We start from the raw sequence: 19898 nt of genomic DNA on the forward strand, positions 1-19898 counted from the left end.
AATTAGGACCACAAATCACGATCACTGATCATCGCAACCAAAATCTAACATTTTGATTGCAAAAAAAACCACAAAATAATCACAAAATCCTGGTTGGACTGATCCGTGTGAAAAGATGTTCAATATTATTTCATTTTAAGAAACTCTTACTGAAACAACTACTTATTGGTATTTTAACTATTTAATGGGTTTTATCAATAGATTCTGGCTCAACCGGCCCTTTAAGAACATTCTGATTTTTGATATGGACCAAAATGAGTTTGACACCCTGACTTAGAAGATCTTAATTTATAGAACACATTCCTGTGAATTTATCATATTTCACATTTATCTTATTTTGTGTTTAGTTTATCCACTTGTTTTTTGTTTAAGCTACTTTAATTCAACATGTTCTTTTTAATTTTAAAGCGAATATGTTGTCCAAATTTAACTGCTGCATCCTGAACTGAGCGGCTCTGAAACTGGCCTTCACTCGGTGCATTTACTGTCGCTCCATCTTGAATCCTTTTTTTGTCATCTTCTTAATCTAGTTAAAGATTTAATCAAATAAAAAATAAAGATTTTTACAAGAAAAAGTTATAAGCAGGAGCCCGACAACACAACCGCTTTATCTTTTAGTTTTGTAACGTCAAATTTGAACATATTTAAACCTTTTCTCCTCTTTCTGCTCCGTCTCCTGTTTCAGCCGCCATTTTTAGGAGAAAGAAAAAAATCCCCTTCTGGTGAGTTTGTCAGATAGTTTGAATTATATTTAAATATAAAGTATTTTAACAAAGAAGTACTGAATTGTCAGAGTTTAATACAGCTAACAAAACCTGTAGGTTGACGTGAAGCAACCCAGATGTTGCGTTTCTATGACGTCATGGCGACTAGTCAACTTTCATCATGTTGACCTTGACTTTAAAAATCATAAGCTTGTCACAATCAGCAATAAATCAATTAATCACATGATAAATTAAAACAAAGTCAATAATTTTGATTGGTGCGATTTATCGTTTTTCTCTCTTTCTACTAAAAACTGGATGATAAAAACTTCAGACTGGTGTTTTGGCCTCAACTAGCCCTTTTTTTGAAGGATCATTTTGTTTACAGAGACTTAATTCATTTAATTTGTTTTTTGTTTTGTATATTTAAAATATCTTCCGGTTTCGGTGTTAAATTTGGGTTAAAATTCAAAGTTTATTGATCTTTGAGAATGTGCTCTTTCATTATTATACCGTTACGATTATATTACCTGAAATTGGTCTCAAAACAACAACATTATCGTTTATCGTGATAACTTCTGGGACGATTTATCGTCCAGTTAAACGTTATCGTGACAGACCTATCAGTCCCTAATTCATCGTTTTTAGATTTTGTTTCGCCTCGTTTGCTTATTTGTTGTTATTTCTTACATTTGTTTTACTCTTTTATGCAGAGAAAGTTTTAATTTATTTATTTTCCTTCCAGTTGAATGAATAATAGACTAAATGAAATTTCTATCATTTACAGATGCACCGATATGATGAAATGTTGGGCTGATGCCTCTATTGATATTAATGTTGCTCTAATGGCCAATAACCATAAACTATTTTTACATTCAGTGTTTTTGTAACCTCCTTTGTTGATTTTTTTTTTCTGTAGGTGTTGACATTGTAAGTGTTGACTAGTCGCCAGTTATGAGTTTTTAAACTGGAAACGTGGCGGCATCAGTCGGCAGCTTTAACCTTTACAGACCTTTATGTGGTAACATAAAGGTCTGTTTGATTGATTTTTACTTCAGGCTTTGATCCTCCTCTTCTCTTTTGGCTCTGCTAAAATAGATGTTTAATTCAAAAAACTCTGGGATCTTTTAAACATGTTGAAACAAGAACAAATGATGATCAAATCTTAATTTAGGGACAGGTGGATAGATCAGCCAAAAACTGTACTTAGGTAAAAGTAGCACTACTTCAATGTATTTTCACTGAAGTAAAAGTTAAAAGGGTAAAATGGATTTGGTAAAAAAAGTCTACTAAAGTACTGATGACTGATCAAGTCATTAAATATTTAAAAATGACATCATCATGCAGATGGAATATAAAGTTAAGTGGAAATTTATATATTTTAAGAACCAAAATGAGTTACTTATAATTCATATAAGTAACAAAAAATAACAAACTCAGGCAAAAGAAAATGTTTCCAAATTAACTTCACTCAGCATTTAACTATGAGTAAAAGATTTGTTCCAGTGATTTTATTCTGTTACTCAGTTTGTGCTAAAAGAAACTATTTTATGTTGTTTAAACTTCCTGGATGTTTAACGTTCCACCGCGTTGAAACCCCGACACTTTCTCACTTTAATCATTTTGGAAACTTCAGTCAGCCAAATCTTGATTCTCATTCAGATTTTTTTATTCTCTGTTCTTCATTTCTGCGGGTCCATAAATTGCCGGTGTGTGTTCAGATTGAGCCCCTAACAGGAAACATTCAGGTCAGCACAGGAAGTGCGAACATCCGACGATAAATCCTGAGTGAAGTGAACAGACAGATGAATGAAAATGGCTTCGCTCACAACATCACCGCACTGAGGGCGTGAGAAACACCTGCGACTACAGAGCTGCAGAAACGTTTCACAGATGTAAGTATTAAAGTAATCTATTACTTTTAAGGAAGAATGTTTATTGCAACAAGAGGCTTTAATGAGCTCAGAAAACAAGATGTGGTTGCCTGAGTTTGCTAAAAAACCCTTCAAACATCAACATGTGAAAAGCTGCTTGAACAAACATCAGTAGAGCTTTGGGCTAATCTGTAATCTGACTGTTGTTTGGATTAAATCTGAGATTTTTACAGAAAAATCAGGTGAAGCTAAAACAGCCACATAAGGAGTTTAGGGCAAAACATTTACAGACAAAAAAAAGTTATTTTATCTTAAATGCAAAATGTTTGTATTTATTGAATAGTTCTGTCATAATTAATGCTCTGACTGGGTTGGGTTTTTTTCTTTAGCAAATGTCCTTTGTTAGGGTCTATATACTCCAGTTAACGATTAATTGATTACTAAATTAGTTAACGATTATTTCAATAATCAGTTAATCATGATCGATCTGATTAATCGTTTCAATCCTGTTAGAAAGTCCAGTTTGATTGAGGAGGCTAAGTGAACTCTGGTCTGCCTGAACCTCGGCCTCGGTTCGGTTGAAGTGGACTCTGGTCCTGTTTGAGTGAACATGTGAAAACAGACCAGATAGGGCAGAAAGTGGACTGCGCAGGGGATTCTGGGTAAATGCAACCAAAAGAAGCGTGCTAGCCTAGCGCTAGCCGGTGTCTTTGGAAATCTCTTCCCAAAGACAAAAGAGAAATCCTAGAGTTGCGCTCGGTGTATTCTTCAGAGGTTTTCATGTTGTTTCCTTCATCTGGTTTTTGTTGCAGCGCCCCCACAGGTGAGGAGAGGAACTGTTTAGTCAACTAAATGACCAAATATTCGGTATTTATTGATCACAGTCTAAGATATATAATCTAATTTGAGATTATTATTAGAAGCAAATTGATTAAGATGAGCACAAACACCGGGCCATATTATTACATTATCACTTTCAAAAATAACAACTTCTGTATTTTTAATAATTGCATGTATGTTAACACATAAAGTATTACAAAATATGTTCAAGGATATATTATGTGTTGATTATCACATTTTATGACATTCTTCAGTTATATTTTGTAACTTTATGGCTACGTAGTGCTGAGCCATTTTAGAAACAGCTGGTTTATTATACAGCATTTCTAAATAAATAGTTTTTATGTTAAACTTGTAAAACAAACCTTTATTTACACTCTTTTGCAGGAGAACACGATGCGGGAGATAATGTTCCTCCTCTTCATCTATGATCTCTGCAGTCAGTTTTTACTCTCACTTATTCTCTATTATTCTTATTCTAATATTATTCTAATCAGATTAGAAATATACATGGAAAATGTGACTTATTTCAACTTTTTCTCCTTTGAAGAAATGTGTGTCACGAACGGCTTGAAGGTCTACAGAGCCAAAGAAAACGAGAACGTCACCATTGTTTGGAGCACTCACATGAAAACTAACTGGACTCTCATCAACATGATCTGTGAATTTGTCTCTGACTCAGCTAAGATCGTTTTCGACACAGTAAGAGGCTCTTTGGTGCCGGCGGATGAGCAGTTTGCAGGACGGGTCCATTTGGACAAAGACGCTCCCCAGGAAGCAAAGATCCGGCTCAATCTGTCCGGAGTCCAAACCGAAGACTCTGGGATTTACACCTGCTACCTGAACGCCGACTTCGATGATGTCACCGGGAAATGGAGACTTCAAATGAGAGGTGAAAAAAAAAAAAACACAAATAAGATTTACGTTTTTGTCAAACAAGAAAAGAAATGTCACTGAGCTGTTTCTTTCCCCTGCAGAACAATTTGTTCTGAATGTCACGACTGGAGGGAACGACGATCCGTCAAGAAACACGCTTTGCTGCGTGACTACTCCATGTAAGTTGGTGGACTTTGATATAGTTTTCATACTTCCACTTAGGTTTCTGCTGCTCCTAAAAACAGCCCAATAATATTTTGGCAATAAGTTGTGCTGCGTTCACACCGAAAACACGTGTCCAAAACTCTGAGTTGGACGCTTGACATTTTGCTCCAGACTCGTTGTTTTCCGTTGCTGGTCTCTTTGTACAACGGCGGATGAAATTGAGAGGTTGGCACCAAAATATTTTGTAGTGAAAGTTTGTACATAACGGAGGCTCAGATTTCTTTGCTGAACATTTCGTGTTGAGTTTCTATTGAACAAACGACGGCAGCTGATAAAGGAACGATGCACGTTCTGAGGAGCCTCTGGCCTTTTTCTTCCTTTCCTGGTTACTTTGAATGACGCCATTGGACACGTGTTTGAATTTACCAGATAATTCAGAGGTGTTGTGAGTTTTGTGAGTTTCACAAGCTAGCTGGGTGCTGACGATGGTCGCTATCGGCGCTGTTTTCGTCTCACTCAAGCCCAGTTTGATGACCTGCTAACCCGCATCTCTTGGCAGGACACCAACTACATCACTACGTCTCATAGCGGTGTCTCTCTGTGATTGGTTGACGCTCCGCGTACAGCAGCGAAAGTTCAGAATTTCCAAATCCAGCATTGACGCACACCAAGCGCTCAAAAAACTCAAAACACTCAAAACGCCTCAGCTGTGCAGCTCTAGACGTGCGATGTGCCTCCACATAGACTTTGACACTCCTTACCCTCAAATCACATACATTGTACGGGGGAAGAGAGATGTAATGGTTTCACTTTGAGCGAGGGAAATATTGTAATGAGTGGGTGATAAGTATGAGGGGCCGTTTAGGACAAAATTTACGTTTTGTCTCTCACACACTACCAAAAGGTCTCGCATACTCCAAAAAAATAGCCACGCACACTCCAAAAAATTACGTTTTGTCTCTCACACACTACCAAAACGTCTCGCATACTCCAAAAAAATAGCCACGCACACTCCAAAAAATTACGTTTTGTCTCTCACACACTACCAAAAACTCTCGCATACTCCAAAAAATTACGTTTTGTCTCTCACACACTACCAAAAACTCTCGCATACTCAAAAAAAATAGCCACGCACACTCAAAAATTACTCACGCACATTCAAAAAATACTCAAATTGCGTATACACACACTACTAAAATGTCACACACACATTCACAAACGTTAACTTTCTCGCTCACATACACTACTACCAGCTCGCTCACATACACTACTACCAGCTCGCGCACATACACACAAACGTTAACTTTCTCGCTCACATACACTGCTAACAGCTCGCTCACACACAGACGTTTATCTCTCACATACACAAGACTAAAGTTGAACACACACACAGTACTAAGACTCGTTTTATGTATGTGTGAGAGCGAGACTTTTTATGAATGTGTGAGAGCGAGACTCTTTTTGAATGTGTGAGAGTTGTCACGGAAGAGGCGGGGCATAATTTTTGGATCAAACTGCGCATGCGTAGATCCTAAACTATAAGTTTCGATTGTTGACTCACTGTATGTTCTATTACTTAGTATATTTGTGCTTTTAAATATATATAGAACGTTTAACTTTCTTGTAGATTAAATGTGCTATAGAAATAAATGAATCTGATTGATTGATTAAAAATAGCAAAATTGCTGTAGTACAATCTGTCCACTGGGTGCCAGTATTACAGGAATTATTAACCGGCGCCAACTAGTGCCGAAGAAGAAAGAGTTTGCTATACCGAACATGGCTAACTCTAATTCGAAACGAGAGAGAATTGGTCAGGCAGCTGCCATTTTAAACAATTAGAGTTAGCCATGTTCGGTATAGCAAACTCTTTCTTCTTCGGCACTAGTTGGCACCGGTTAATAATTCCTGTAATACTGGCACCCAGTGGACAGATTGTACTTTTGCTATTTTTAATCAATCAATCAGATTCATTTATTTCTATAGCACATTTAATCTACAAGAAAGTTAAACGTTCTATATATATTTAAAAGCACAAATATACTAAGTAATAGAACATACAGTGAGTCAACAATCGAAACTTATAGTTTAGGATCTACGCATGCGCAGTTTGATCCAAAAATTATGCCCCGCCTCTTCCGTGACAACTCTCACACATTCAAAAAGAGTCTCGCTCTCACACATTCATAAAAAGTCTCGCTCTCACACATTCATAAAAAGTCTCGCTCTCACACATACATAAAACGAGTCTTAGTACTGTGTGTGTGTTCAACTTTAGTCTTGTGTATGTGAGAGATAAACGTCTGTGTGTGTGCGAGCTGTTAGCAGTGTATGTGAGCGAGAAAGTTAACGTTTGTGTGTATGTGCGCGAGCTGGTAGTAGTGTATGTGAGCGAGCTGGTAGTAGTGTATGTGAGCGAGAAAGTTAACGTTTGTGTGTATGTGCGCGAGTTGGTAGTAGTGTATGTGAGCGAGCTGGTAGTAGTGTATGTGAGCGAGAAAGTTAACGTTTGTGTGTATGTGCGCGAGCTGGTAGTAGTGTATGTGAGCGAGCTGGTAGTAGTGTATGTGAGCGAGCTGGTAGTAGTGTATGTGAGCGAGCTGGTAGTAGTGTATGTGAGCGAGAAAGTTAACGTTTGTGAATGTGTGTGTGACATTTTAGTAGTGTGTGTATACGCAATTTGAGTATTTTTTGAATGTGCGTGAGTAATTTTTGAGTGTGCGTGGCTATTTTTTTTGAGTATGCGTGAGTTTTTGGTAGTGTGTGAGAGACAAAATGTAATTTTTTTGAGTATGCGAGAGTTTTTGGTAGTGTGTGAGAGACAAAACGTAATTTTTTTGAGTGTGCGTGGCTATTTTTTTTGAGTATGCGTGAGTTTTTGGTAGTGTGTGAGAGACAAAACGTAATTTTTTGGAGTGTGCGTGGCTATTTTTTTGGAGTATGCGAGACATTTTGGTAGTGTGTGAGAGACAAAACGTAAATTTTGTCCTAAACGGCCCCTCATAGATAAGTGTAGAGGAATACATGCTTCTTCATTTTGACTCTTACTCATTTTGATATTTGCTTGAGTCTTTTAAGCAGGTTTCTGTCCCCACCAACCACAATAACCAGTTTGGTGCGTTGTTTCATGCACTTCTCCAATTTAAGGAGGTGTTAATAAAGTTACACCAATGTTGTGTAGTTTTCCCTGATCTTTTTAGAAACCTGATAAAACAGCATAAATCTTTGTTCTTTTAGTTTTTATTCTCATTCATTAATGCTTTTTCTCCATGCAGACGCTGAACTCGCTCCAAGCGGACCGGACCAAAGCATTCGATTGGCCGTAACACTTCCAGTCGCCTCAGTAGTTGTGGCTCTTATAGTTTACATTATTTACCGTTTTGCTCAATCTCGAAGGTAACTCTTAATCTGTCTAAATCAAAACAAATCAAAGTTCTGCACCAGTCTTGTTCAAAACATTCAAAATATTGAGTTTAATTGTGGGAAATTATATGTAGCTCCTCTGACCTTCTGTGAGAAATTTGAGGTTTCGACCTCATGGTGACATTTTTCATCAGACCCGTTTCAGAGGAGTGGGTGTTTCTGTGTCAGCACTCTTACTGCTAACACACTGTTCTTTATACTGGTTTTTATGGTGAGTGCTAATCATTAACCAGTAACAACAGCAGAACTGCCGCACGGAAATCACACCAGCTGTAGTTAACTAATGGAAATGGTTGCACTAAATAATATTCTGTCTGTAGTGGAAGAAACATTAATAATGAGCTAAATCCTAAGTTAAATCACTGCACAATAAGGAAATCCACAGAAAACAGCTTTAAATTAATTGGTTGTCATGGAAACGTCATGATCCACACATGTCCCAGCAACACTTTCAATATTTTTTTTTAAATTTAAATTTTAAATTTTATTTCCGGAACACAAGTTTCTGTGTAGTTGGAGCAAAGTACAAAATTATTCACAATCCTGTGAGATTTAGGTTTTAAATATTGTTTTATTCATCCAGGAAGTTTTCTTCTGATTGAATTTGAGGGAGGCATCCTTAAAAAGAAAATCAAAAGAAACATGCTGGTCAAATTAAAAAATATATTTTCATTTTGAACCTAAATATATCTATTAATATTAACACTTTTTGTTCATTTTTGACAAAGCTTATGCTAATTGTGGATTTAGCCACTGGGGGATATTTGGTGCTGAATTAGTTTAGTTTGTGTTGCTTTTGTTCAGCAGCTAGTTTAGCTAGCTGGATGGAGTCAAACTATTTATAATAATAATTTTATAACTTGAATATGAATCGACATATTTTTGTACTGTTTTGTATATTTACTTATTTAGTTGTTGTTTAATTTCTAAGCTCCAAAAAGCTTAGCAATTCAGTTACCAATTGCTAAGCTAGGAATTAGCATGTAGCAGCTAAATAGATGTAAATAAAAAACAGTCATCTTTATGCAACAGTGTTAGGGCCACGCTAAGAAAATTAAAAAAGCATAAAATTTTATTGGAGCTTACTTCTTCTTCCTCGGCTGCAGTATTGTTTTCCAATCCTTCTTTGTCCTTTCAGTTGCTGAAGGATAATTTTATACTAAGAAATTCACTCAGGATTCTGAAGCAGTTAAAGAATGTATTGAATCTCCCTGGCTTGTCCATCTATGCCCCGATTTGTCAGAATCCAGCATTTAAGCCAGGTAATATGGATGTAGTTTTTAAGCACTGGTTAAATAAGGGGATAGTTGCTGTTAAGGATTTATACATTAATAATCACTTTGCTTCCTTCACGCAACTACAATCAAAATTTGGTCTTCCTTCTAGCCATTTTTTCAGGTACTTGCAAGCTCGGAACTTTGTAAAACAGCACCTCCCCCACTATGAAACCTTACCGGCACAGCATAGTTTCTACGAGCTTATAAGAAAGCCCTCTACCTCTAAAAACCTAATTTCTCAGTTTGTTAATCTTTTCAGTTCATCCCCATCTACTAGGCATATAAAAGAGGCCTGGGCTTCTGATCTACTTGGTGAGATTTCGGATGAGCAATGGGATTTGTCTCTTTCAAGAATCAAGACCTGCTCCATTAACTCTAGACTGCAACTTATTCAATTCAAAGTTATCCATCGGCTGCACTTTTCTAAAACTAAACTCAATAGGCTATTCCCCTGCGTCTCACCAAAATGCGACAAATGTAAATTAGATGATGGGACTCTGGGTCACATGTTTTGCTCCTGTCCTAAACTAATGGACTTCTGGTGCAAGATTTTTGAATTTTATAGCAATGCTTATGGCAAGCCTCTATGTCCGGATAGGCATTTGATCATTTTGGGTTGCTCTAAATCAGGCATGTCCAAAGTCCGGCCCGGGGGCCAATCACGGCCCGCGGTCAGATTTCATACGGCCCGCAGCTTTGGTTTTATAATGTATTATTTATGGCCCGCCTGCACTGTGAAACAGAATAAATAAATCATAAAACTTGAAACTGTAATTCCTCCTTTCACCAAATGGTGGCAGCACCACTTTAATACTATCAGTCTGCCTCCGTGCAGCGAACCCCTCTCCACTCATTTCTGCCATGGCCACTGCAAAGAAAACAAGTTTACAGTGAAGGCTGCCGCTTTCAAGAGAGATGGGAATTACAATACTTCTTTTCTGAAAATCAAGGCAATTGTGCTTGTCTAATTTGTGAGACGGTTGCCTTGTTTAAGGATTTCAACGTAAAAGGACACTACCAGACTAAACATGCTAACACATACGACAAGCTAACAGGAAGTGACCGTGCTGAAAAAGTGAAGCAACTCCAAGCTGCACTGGCATCACAACAGCGATTCTTCACGCGGGCCTGTGAGTCAAAAGAAAATACCACCAAAGCAAGCTACGATGTTAATGTTAATAGCTAAACATGGCAAACCTTTTACTGAAGATACATTTATCAAAGACTGTGTTATGAAAATGGTGGAGAACATTTTGCCCTGAGAAGAAGCAAGAATTTGAGAAAAATGTTTGCCTGGCAGTAACAGTGTGGCACTGAGAGTTGAGGACATGAAACTGAGTATTTTGAACGGCAACGTCTGTCACTATCAGCAGTGAAGAGCCAAAAGAACATTTATGCACCTGGATTTATGGCACTTATTTTTATTAAACTCTTGAGTAAGATTTGGTTATGAACCTGTAGATATTGTAAATGACGAGCAAAATTCACTTGTTTTAAGATTTAATAATAACAGACAACTTTGCATTACTTTAACTCCTCTTTAAAATGTTCTTGAGGCAAAGATATTTTTAAACTCATGTAAATTTAAGGTATTTCATACAGTTTGTTCAATGTTATCTGACTCTCCAGATATGAATCAAAGGCAGAATTTGGGTTTTTAGAGTTGTTCTCATTTGCCTGAGTGGCTTATATTTGTTTTTTTTGTCATTTGAAAAATAAAGATAATTGTGACAATGAAAATTGTGTATTTGCATGAAACTTTTGTAGTTAAAAAATGTCCAGGGCATGCCGTGGTGGCGTAGGGCGACCCGTATTTGGAGGCCTTGAGTCCTCGACGCGGCCGTCGCAGGTTCGATTCCCGGACCCGATGACATTTGCCGCATGTCTTCCCCCCTCTCCTTCCCTGTTTCCTGTCAGCCTGCTGTCACATAAGGGACACTAGAGCCCACAAAAGACCCCCTGGAGGGGTAAAAAAAAAAAATCAAAAAATGTCCGAACAAACTATTGGCCCCCGGGCATCTTCACTTGATCAAATCTGGCCCTCTTTGCAAAAAGTTTGGACACCCCTGCTCTAAATCCTCTCTCGCTCTTCCCGTGTCCCTACAACAATCTCTAATGTTTGGTTTAGTGGTAGCAAAGCGGGTTATTCTACGGGAATGGAAATCCTCTACCCCGCCATGTTTTAAGAAATGGCTTAATGATATGGTGTCCTGTATCTATCTTGAGGAGATTCGATACTCTTTGTCTGACAATCATCAGAAGTTCCTGGATGTGTGGGGTCCTTTCAATAGATACATACAAAATAATAGGCTAAAATAACTGTCGTTTACATCTGGACTTGTATTTTCTAATAATTTATTTTACTCATTTACCGTTTCGTCATGTTTATTGTGATTATAACTTGTGTTCATCTTTTCTTGTTATTCCATATTCCATGGTGGGCTGTTTGTTTCAATGTCCTCAGAAATGTCTCTTACTCGCTTGGACTCTGTCTCATGCTCGATAACACTCTACAGTCTGATGTGCATTTTATCCTCTTATCAGACCCTTTGTTAGCTGACAGTGTTTTGATTGTTCTGTTCTGTGGATTTTTGTTTTGATGATTCTGGTTAGTTTTTTTTTTTTTTGTATTTTTTTATATCCTTGTTGTTTTGTCCTCTAATTTGCCTGTTTATTCTTGAAAATCATAAATAAATGTAAAAAAAAAAAAAAAAAAAGCATAAAATTACAGGAATAAAGTCAAAATAATACAAGCATAAAGTGATAATATTTCAACTTTATTCTGGTAATATTACGACTTTATTGGTGTAATTTTATGACCTTATTTTCTTGATTTTACTCCATCATATCTTGGTGCTGGAGGATTTTTGAAACCATTTTTATTCTTATTTTAGCAGACGGTTTAAATTATTCTACTGAGTGAATCAGTTTCAGTTTGTGTTAATTCATTCATGCTTCTCTGCTAACTAACCTGGTTCCATGATGTTTGGTTTAAGCTGGTTAATGTGTCATTCAGGTCATGCAACTATTGAGCAAAGTTAGTTTGTCACGTTGGTGTTCTAGTTTTCAGTGATCAGGTTTTGTGGAACATTACAAAGTGTTTCTGGGAAACAGACACTTGTGCCCTGAAGTGAAAGTAAAGACTAAAGAACACATTTCAAGTACAGACTGATATTTAATACGCTGCAGGGCTGCTGGAAACATTTATTTTGAAAGTCCAGTTGGACCTTGCTCAGTGCAGATGATGGATGGCGAGTAACTCCAAACGTTGGTTACTTAAAACCTGCGTCTCATGAGTGATTTACGACTTCATGGCTCTGGAAAATCATAAATCACATTGCAGTTTTACATTTTTATACTTGATTCAAAACACGAAGTTGTATTTATTGTGTCCACTACAACAAAAACAATAATTTTCTGTATGTTTCCTTCTGTTTAAAGGGTTATTGTAACTTCTTTCTTAATTTTGTAATATCCATGTTTTTAGTAAATGTAAATTACCTGATTTTTGTTCAAAGAAAAAGTTCACTATTTTTGAGCCTGACTTGAAATAGTCTTATAGTGTGTGAAGCTTGCTACACTGTAAAAACACAACATCCTTCCAAGTATTTTGGTCTAGTTTATGGTGCTTAGTACACTTGAAATAAGACAAAACTATCAAGTAACTTTTCAGCAAGAAATAGGAGCTTATTTTAGTCCCTCAATATTAAATTTAGAAAGCACTACTTCCTCTGGCACAATATTTCACTTATAACAAGACATTTTTTCATTTTCTTTCAAAGTTAGTTTTATCTTACGTCAAGTGGTATTTGCACCAGAAACTAGACAAAAATACTTGGTAAGATTTTGTGTTTTTGCAGCGTAACTCACCTTGTTTGTTATAATCTGAGCTCTTCAGAGCAAATAGTAGGGGTCCGAAGATAAAACCTTGGGGTACACCGGATGTAATTTTTGCCCACTCCCATGTAAAGATACCCTGTTTTATTACTTAAAATAAGGTTATTTTGAAATACAATTACTAGAATACTACAATTTTGTGTTTTTGTAGTGTAATACCTAATACAATAAGATGTACAATGTTGTTGACAGAAGGAAGATATTTACACTTGAAACTAAACAAATATACTTGATAAAATTTTATGTTTTTGTCGTGTGGGGACAAAAAGTACAACTTAAGAAAAATATAGTTTATTTTAATATTTGAAACGTCAAAATTCAAGCTAAATCTTATTAGAAAATTCAGACAAAGTAGACGTGTCAGTTTATGTGAAAGTGTGAAGATGAATTATTAAACGTTCTGCAGGAGGCAGGTGGGACTTTCCCTTTTCTATGGGCACAACGAGCCACTTGTCATATGACAGGGGAGAAAACTATCAGAGGTGGGAGGCAGTTTAGATTGAAGTGGTGCAACTCTGCTATGTGTTTTTGTTTTCTGTTCAGTTGAAGGTGAGCGAAAATTTAGCGATTTCAGTAACAAAAAAAGAATAAAAAACGACCTCCATGGAAACGTTAAACAAAAAAAAGGCAAATTTAGGCAGAAATATGAAGCTTCTCATTAACTCCAGTTGCAGAGCATCTTCTGGGATGTGCAAGTTCTTATCATTCTGCCTTTAGTCACAATAAATGAAAAACCAGAAAGCAGAGTTGATGCCGCTGAATAAACTTTTGTTAAATGTAAAAACTTTTTATATTATAAAGGTTTTTAGAAAGAAAATCCAGACTCTGCAGACATCGGATTTGTGTCCATCTCTCTCTGACACACAATGACCACAGGAGTCGTTACGTTTCGCTTTGCTAGGATAGGAATGTCTCATCTCTTTCCTTTGGAGTAAAAGTGGAACAGAAATAGTTTATCCTGCAGAGGATGAGTATCTCTTACTGTCTGGACGATTCTTAGTTTTTACGGAAACTATTAGAACAGAAGAAACCCCGAGGTCAGGCATTTAAAAACTTAAACAGAGTCCACATATTTAGAAAGTGAAAGTGGTCACCCTGGCTGGAAAGTATGAGTACATTCCTGACTGAAGAGTAAAACACAGGTAGGAAACAATGATCTCTGTATGAGAGACATTTTAGACTTTTTAATGTCTTGTTTGCTTTGTAGGATCTTAATTTCATTTAAAAACTATGTTAAAAACTATGCATTGTTTATTCATTTATGTGGAGCTCTGCTGCTTCTAAAAACAACTGAATAAATAATAAACAACTTAAGATAAAACACCCAGACGTTTTTTGGCAATAAGTTAATCTGTTTTGGTGTCTTTAAAACGAGCTGTTTCAAAAACGTCCAGCATGTAACGTTATGTTAAGTTGGACAAAATTCGAGACCAAACTTCAGCTTTAAAAGAGAACAAACAGTTTTAATTAACATTTGCAAATGGAAAAAACATACAAAGCCCACATCTCAGTGAGAATCAGATGAGTTCTGACTCATCTGTTCTGAACGTCCCCTCATTTACATAGGATACATCACACATTATGTAGCCACTGGCTCAAGTGCCAGGTAACAATCTATACGTTACTTATCTATCAGTTCCAGTGGAGCAGAGTTGCATACACATTCACAGCTCAACTTTAGGCGTTTCTCCAAAAAGCCTCTCTGCTGATGGCTGAACAGATACTAGTAACTGAACTTCTACAAACTAGGCTCATCACCTTAGAATGTCTCACATTTCTAACCGCTGAACATCCTGTTCTTCACTTCTTTGCAGAGGGTCAGAAGGGCATATATCCTGTTGAGCTGCACCTGAGTGCAAACCTTTAATAGAAACATCATAAAATGTACATTCAAATTTATTTAAACATTGTTAATAAATCTTTCCTTTACAATTCCTCCCTTTGATTCCTTTAAGGAATCACATTCTAGAAAATGATCACAAAATAAATGAAATAACTAAATACAAATTAAAAGATAACATAAGGCAAAACACATCTAATAGCCATAAAACAGTCTGTATTGATAAAACTTCAAGTTGCAACTGTCACTTGCTTAAGTGGTTTGGGATGTAAAAATCACAGGTCAATGCATAGAAAACATGCTGTTTTTTCGAGGTCTTCTTGTGTCGCGTTGGTTGAAGCGGTGTTGTTTTCAGTGTGAGTGTGCAGGGTTACAGTTTCAGTTCTTCCTGGGTGGGTTGCAATGCCTGCAATTAGAAAAAACAGGAAAACCTTTTGTGTCCATGATACCTGTGATGTCATCAACAATCCTTTTTCATGACAAATTTCCCTTAAAGGTTTTTCTAATTCAGAATAAGTAGGAATGAAATGTCTGCAGTAACCACACAATCCTAAGAAGGACATCAGCTGTTTTTTGGTCTGAGGCAGAGAAACAATGGACACGTTTTTCTGAAATTGCCCTTATTAGAAATCACATGACCCAGAAATGTCACACATGGCTGCACAAATTGCACTTTTGATTTGTTAACCTTATGACCATTTTCAGACAGAAACCACAGCAGCTTCATGCTCTCAGAGCGGCATAGTTCAGCAGTCGGTGCTGCCAACAGCAGGTCATCCACGTACTGAAGCAATGCACAGTCTGGGTGCAGAGTCAGAGCACTCAAACTCTGATTCAAGGCCTGATGGAAAATTGTGGGAGATTCACAATAACCTTGGCACAATCTGGTAAATGTGTATGTTTTCCCTTTAAACTGAAAAGCAAACCAGAACTGACTGTCAGGGTGAATTGGAACACTGAAAAATGCATTTGCTAGATCTACAACAGTGAAAAACTGACGGACAATCGGTGCACGGGGAATGACAGCTTCATTAACTTTTCTCAAATCTTGAACAAATCTCCATTCATTCGGCTTTCCTTTGTCTCTAATTTTCTTTACAGGGAAAATAGGTTTTCTTACTGGTGAATCATCACAAGGAACAATCACTCCTGCTTCCAGCAATGACTGAAAAACGGGTGTTATTCCTGCAACAGCTTCAGGTTTCAATGGATATTGGTGCTCATGTGGTCTAATGTCAGATTTTGGAGTGATGTGAATTGGTTCTTGACCTTTAATTAGACTTTGACTTTGACTTAGACTGACTTTATTGTCATTTTGCATGCACAGGGTGTATACAGAACGAAATTTCGTTGCATACGGCTCAGGACAGTGTTTTGGTCCTGTTGGATTAATTTGGTCCTAATTAATCCAACATCATATTTATGAACTGCCCATAAACATTCAGGCAGTGTGTCCAAATCAAGATCATTTGCTTCCATTTTTGAGAAAAATTATCATGCATTATCATCAATCACCTCTTTAGAGGGCTTTGCAGCCAAATCTCTGGGCATAGTTTCTTTGTACAATGATAATGATGGAGAGAAAAGGATGCTAGGAGAATGGTAAATCCAGTCTATGGCTAATTGTGCTCATTTAGCAAGAGGTCCCAGTGATTTCCACTTGTCCTCAAGACTTTTTTCATGTGAGAGAAACATGTGGAAATGACTCAGGAACTGTAAAAAATCCCTGTTGTTCCGAGTTGAGACAAACCAGTAAGAACGATGTGAAATGAGACCAACACGTCTGAGACATGCAGCGATGTCGAAGGGGAGCAGAGAAACTTCTCACCTAGTTCATCAGTTGGATCTGTGGTTACCAAGGCTGTGCAATGCAAGTTGTGAGTGATTTCATCAGCAGTTGGGGGAACTCTGTGTCTGGCCAGACGCAGGATTTCCTCAGCTTGTGAATCCACAATGAGCCATTCAAAAATATAGAGCAATTTTAGTGTTTTGAGTAGGCCTGTCGCGATAAACGATAAATCAATTTATCGTACCATAAATTAAAACTATCGACGTCATTTTAATTATCGGCATTATCGTCTCTTCCGGCCTTTTTCTCTTTCTGTTGATGACATCGAATAAAAAAAGGATCAACTCCGGTGCTCTCCACTGACTCCTCCCTTCCTCATTTCCTTAGTGTAAAGCCCAGCGCACACTACACGATCTTAGAGCTGTCACCAATGTCAGCCAATTTTCAAAACCTGACAGACCACACATTAGCCGACAGAAATCCTAGGTATAATGGTTCGATCGGATTCGTTCCTAGGCATAAAATAATGGCTACAAGTCCAGTTAACTAATTTTAAAACCAGGCATTAATCAATGCTTTACTACAATCTACCTGCAATGCATGTAGCTAGTGTCAGCGTAAAGTCCTGACTGAATGAAAATCATTAGAACCTGTTTACGTCACCTTAACGAAGAACAGCTGTAATGTAACAGGTGTTGTACGCTATTCAGTTCCCCTGCGAAAATCTGTTCCCCCTGTGTCGGGAGCGCGCATTACAGCCGGAGAGGCGGATCTGACCATTTTCACGGCGCTTCTGATCGATTCCTCGGTAAAAACAACTCAGTTAATCATGTCAAGCTTGTAACATTTAGTTTAATCGGCAGCTGTTGTTTACAAAATTGTGAAAATAATTAAATAATCGAGGTCTTTTTACGCTGTTTTGTGTTATTTTAAACGCCAAGAGAATCGGTATTTTTCCAACTTTTGCCACTTACGCCTGACAGAAATAAAAGTCAGTCACCAAAACACAGTTTTTCAACACGTAGTGTGTATTTATAAATTTTCATTGCTGATATAAGACGATGGCTGAAAGCATGGCATAATTATTAAAACTTCCTGAAAAGACGAGAGCGTGGACTTTCTGGTAAATCCCATTCTAATGTAAAATATGACAGATTACTGTATTAAGGAAATTTCTAGTATACTACAGGCTATCACACATAACAATTTTTGAGAATTTGGCAACAGTTGCCCTTTATACCCAAACGTTATGGGGGGAGGAGAATAGAGAATGGATATTTCAGCTGCCTGAAATAATCTGTTCCCCTCCATAACATGAGAACAAATTAATTCACCAACAAGTCTTTAACTGTGTTTATTCCTCTTATCATCAACAATAAATCCTGTGAATTTGGTAACATTTGCTCTTTATTTGACAAAGTTATGAAGGGGGAACCATTCTGGGAATCAACAATCATCACCTCCACTGGACTTTAGTGGTAATAAATGTTTTTAAACTCTAAAAACAATCTTTGCAATGTTTGCAAATTAATAAGTACAATCATTTTTTTTATATATATTTTCTTTCATAAATGACTGTGTTGGTGCTTAGCACATCCTGTGTAACAGTTTCATACACACCCATATATACGGTCATGATTGTACATGTATAATCATGTGTGTCATATTCAACATGCTGCGTTAAGCTCCCAGTCGGGGAAAATTCCTGATTTAGATCAGAGCGACAACAATGATCAACCATAGCACACCACACAATCTTAGGAAGACCAACAAGATGGTCTTAAGGGGAAAAATAGCAGCAAAAAATCCTGTAGTGTGAATTATTGCATCATGTAATCGATGTGCCCATCTTCTCTATTTAAATCTAATTATTACTGAAGGGCAACATAGTATACACACTTCATAATCTGCACTCTTTTAGTTGAATGCAGTTTTTATTTCCACTTTGGCTTTATGTTGTTTAGTTTTTTTTTCCCAAGTGAGTTTTTTGTTAATGGAGACTGACAATCCATTTTATTTTTGTTTTTGGTTGTTTTGTTTATTTTGTTTATCAGCTGTATGAACACCTGGAAATTTCACTGTGACTGTAAACCTCCAAGTTATTTTCAGGTTTCAACAGGTTCAGCGTCGAAACTATTCAGTTTGTTTGAAGTGTGACTGTCTGGAGTAGTTATGAGTAGTCAGTATCTCACCAGCAGCGCATCCTTCAGAGGTGTGAAACTTCAATTTGGTTCAAATGTAAACGTCTAAATAAATAATTAGAATAAAAGCAGAAAGTTCTTGATCAAAACGTTAGCTTTACAAAATGTGAAATCAAAAGTAATCAAAAATCTATTAAAACATCCGAAAGCTCTTCAGTGGGACATCAGTAAATTTCCTGTCTGCAATATTCCAGAGCACAAAAAATGAAATATGGTGGAGTTTTTGATATTGCACGACTTGTTGAAAAGACAATTATCATGTTAGCTAAATATCGACAACAATTTTTAAATTATCACCATTTTGTTTCCAGTTTTAGGATTCAAAATAAAAACATTGCAAAAATGAGATGGGAAATTATGTAAAAAAAAAAAAATTGAAATATTCCAACCTAATGACAAAAAACATCTAATCTAAACTCACATTACTATTACTTACTTTTGTTGTCATTTTTTGTGGAAACTAAATGCAAATATTACAGGAATAAACTAAAAAAACGTAATAAAAAACATGGGTTTGCCATACACAACTTTAAAAATATGAGCTGTTTTATTCTTTTTTAAAATTATTGTTAGCCAAAGTTAAACCAAAACTGTTTTTTTCCCCACTTTTCAACAGACTTTATCATAACGTGATGTAACAGAGCATTTAAATTAATGCAGAAAGATACATTTTTTTATTAAAATAAAAAATTTTATTTTAAAAACAACATTTTCTTTTTCTTTTAAAACCAACAAAAAAACATTTTTATTTTAAAAACCATCACATAATGTGCTTCAATGACAGGAAGTTTGATTTATACATGTTAAAGTTCAGGTAATGATAAAACGACATCATTTCAATTAACATAATAAAGTTGGTAAATAAAAATGTTACACAGCTGCTTATCAGTTTGGATCAGAGCATTAATTAAAGCAGTGGCTGCATATTTTTACTTCTGTACAGTAAAGAAATTGTTCATAATAGTTAAAATAAAAACAATTCTTCAGAATTAGATTTGAAATTCAAAGCTTT

At 36.5% G+C, this 19898-nt stretch overlaps 1 protein-coding gene across 2 annotated transcripts in view; it reads right to left on the bottom strand.

The window, feature by feature from the left end:
• LOC114156967 (myelin-oligodendrocyte glycoprotein-like) overlaps positions 1 to 19898 on the bottom strand; it is a 1059483-nt gene that overhangs the window by 339212 nt on the left and 700373 nt on the right. The gene's annotated exons all lie outside the window — the stretch shown is intronic.

This window comes from Xiphophorus couchianus, chromosome 14, assembly GCF_001444195.1.
Source record: "Xiphophorus couchianus chromosome 14, X_couchianus-1.0, whole genome shotgun sequence".
Classification (NCBI taxonomy): Eukaryota; Metazoa; Chordata; class Actinopteri; order Cyprinodontiformes; family Poeciliidae; genus Xiphophorus; species Xiphophorus couchianus.